This window comes from Sesamum indicum, linkage group LG6 (genome assembly GCF_026168435.1).
Source record: "Sesamum indicum cultivar Baizhima isolate 11 linkage group LG6, ASM2616843v1, whole genome shotgun sequence".
Classification (NCBI taxonomy): domain Eukaryota; kingdom Viridiplantae; phylum Streptophyta; class Magnoliopsida; order Lamiales; family Pedaliaceae; genus Sesamum; species Sesamum indicum.
This window is the reverse complement of record NC_142662.1, coordinates 17,153,767-17,156,959: the sequence shown is the minus strand read 5'-3', so window position 1 is coordinate 17,156,959 and position 3,193 is coordinate 17,153,767. Positions and strand designations below refer to the sequence as shown.

Below are 3,193 nucleotides of genomic sequence, written 5' to 3'. Positions count from 1 at the left end.
GTCTCTTTCCCCCCATGCAGAACATGTTTTTGGTAAAAAAACAAAAGAGATCCAAATCTGCCATATCATCATACTTTTATCCTTGGGACTGATAGAGATCGCATGCCGGGCCAACATTAATGTGCCAAAAATGATTTTTGTTATTTATTTGGATAGCTCATTTATGCTATGTTTTGGGACCGTTTTCTATTTGCATTCCTTTCGGGACCATATTGTAGGACAAATAGTTCGTCCATGGCAATCTTAAGCGTGTGGGAAATGCTTTTGCACAGAGGGAATTGCATTTTTGGCTCCATATATTATAAATATTGTATTTTTTTGTCGAATAATTAATGGATCCGTGACATGTCTATTAATAGGATCATAAAAGAACTGGACCAACTATGTTAAATTATTAAATATAAATTGATCTTACTTAATTAAAACAATAAAAATTTTAAATAGGATGGAGGGGTTGTGTTTGCAGGAACGGGGCAATACGGGGCAGGGTATTGGCGGGCATGGAAATGGGCTGAGGTTCACGAAGCGGGGCGAGTCTCCTGTCCAGGCAAACCCACTCCAGACTCGCCCCGTTGCCATCACTAGGTGCCAATCACAACCACTGACAACCTCCGACCTGTTTGTGATGAGACACCTAAATTAGAAGTGGATGATGGAATCTCTACTGACAACCTTATGCTAGCCCTTCGTGCCCAATAATCTTATCACATAAGAGAGTAGATAATTAGGACATGATATTCGTTACTTAAATACAAACTTTATTTGCAAAGTAATATAAAAACACCATAAAAAGGAATAAAAACGACCCAACGGTCATTAAACCATATAAAGCAAAATGTGACTTTTCTGTTGAATCATATTTCATGTCTTCAAAAATAATAACTAAGACAATTAGAGATGTTATCAAGCTCAAAACAATTATTCGCTGTAGGGTTTCAATTGCTAGTTAGCTCTGATCCACAATTGCTTTTATGTGAAAATATCACCTGTCCGAATATGATTAAATATTCAAAAAATTAAATTTCAGGGAGGAAATGATAGTTTTTCTTTCCCACCCTCAAAGCAGCCTCAGATGAATTTTTTCATTATATTTGACAGCAAGATAATGAAAATAATGAATTTTGTCAAAAAAAAAAAAAATGCACTGTTTAAGAACAAAAACTGTCGCTCTTAATTGTTCGAGGACAGAAATGAATTAATGATATAGTTTGAAAACTAAAGGATAATATTTGCCGTTCGAATTTTGTCTGTTTTTATTTTTTGACTAGACCTTATTTTGTGTCAACTTGCTATTTCAATTTTGAAAAATTTACACTTTAATGCATATGATCCTTTTTTTTACCTTTTTTTGCCGTAAACACATCATATGTTATGCATATGTCCAAAATATTACATCATATAACCCATAAATATTATATGTGCACTGCATGTGATGTTTTTTTAACAAAAAACTTGTAAAAAATAATTATAAATGGCAAAGTGCAAAATTTAATAAAGTTGAGACGGTAAATAGACACCCTATAAAGTTTAGATGCCAAAATATAAAAATAATAATAGTTCGGATGACAAAATGTAGTTAACCCAAAACCAAAAATAAAAAATATAAGATGCTTCTTGAAAAGATGGCATGCAGGACATTAATAAATGTGCGAACAATGTTTTTTCTTATTATTGGGAAAGTTCATCCACGCAATGTTGTGGGGATTAGGGACCAGCTCTGAGATTGTATTCCATATATATCCTTTCAAAAGTCGAATATTCATCTGCTACGACAAATAACACATGATTCAGCTCGTTTGTGTTATACTTTTTAGTCATTTTGAAGTCAGAAGTTAAAAATTACTTTTTTAAAGTGCTCGAAAACAATCCTTTAATATGGAAATACCATATCTAAGTGCTATACGAGCACTTATGTATCTTGCAAACTGTAGAAGACATGATATATCTTTTGCAGTTAATTCACTGGCAAGGTATAGTTCCAATCCTACTCGGAGATATGTGATCTATTTGGACAATTAATATGTGATCGCGCTGCCCATATGGGTCAAGTTTTCAGTTAATAGAATATGCAGACGCAGGATATGTTACTAATCCACCTAGAGATCACAAGCTAGTTATCTATTTACATATGGAGATACTGCGATCTCATGGAGATCAGTTAAACAGACAATGGTGGTTACATTTACAAATTATTTAGAAATAATTGCAGTTCAAAAGCAAGTAGATAATATATTTGGTTGAGATTAGTTATCAAACATATCAAAAAAAATATGGATTATTAATTAAGCAGTACTCAAATACGAGAAGGTTATATTAAATTAGGTAAGATGAAGTATATTTCACCAAAATTCTTTTATACACACGAGCACCAAAAGAAAAGCGAAACTGATATCAAGAAGATAAGGTCAAGTGAAAATTTGGCGGATTTATTTACCAAGGTCTTACCTGCACCATTTAAGCAAATGTTGTTAATAGAAATAATTGCAGAAATTTTAAAATATAATTATTTTTTGATTCTTTGAAATGTTATTAATTAAAGTCGTATTCGTAACTGTATATACTACATTGTTTAAGTGGCGTTGAATAATTAATTCTATAGACAATTTATATATTGGAAATTATTTCTACTTTCATTTAGTTGTTAGGATTTGGTGCTAGAGTTATGATTTTAAGATTTATGTTTTTCCTCTGCAAATTTACCCAAAGAAATTAAGCTGCATGAAGTCAAGATGGGTATTTGCAATTAACTAAAAAACAATTTCATTTCAGTACCTTGACAAATCGACGCCATCCTTAGCTTTTGCACCTCCTTTGCTCTTGTAGTAATCTTTGATTGAGTAAATGTCTGTGTGGTTCTATGAGTTCTGCAGAATGGGGTATTTATAGGAGAATTCTTGTAGTTGTGTTTGTGTTTTTCATTCTTAGGGGTAAATGTCTAATTTTTTTTTTGACACATTAAATGTGTGAGAATATTTACGCTAGTTCAGAAAATGAATTGCTTTGTCCTATTTTTAGATTATATTTCATTCGTTTCATGAATTAATTAATCATTCGCCCAACTTTAGCTTTGAATTTATTGTCGTAAATATAATTTTGGATTTATAATGTTGAGATAGCAACCAATGAGCGTTATCTTTTGAAGTCTCAAATATAAAATAAAAGTTAAATTACAATCACATCTTTTGAAATTTCA

At 31.7% G+C, this 3,193-nt stretch overlaps 1 long non-coding RNA gene across 1 annotated transcript; it reads right to left on the bottom strand.

Moving 5' to 3' along the window:
* Window positions 1–364: 364 nt before the first annotated feature.
* LOC148787863 (uncharacterized) lies at window positions 365–2,953 on the bottom strand. Its single transcript, XR_016066106.1, has 2 exons — window positions 2,773–2,953; window positions 365–700 (listed from the first exon to the last, which is right to left on the bottom strand). It is a non-coding gene; the product is annotated as an uncharacterized LOC148787863 (long non-coding RNA).
* Between the last annotated feature and the right edge of the window lie 240 nt (window positions 2,954–3,193).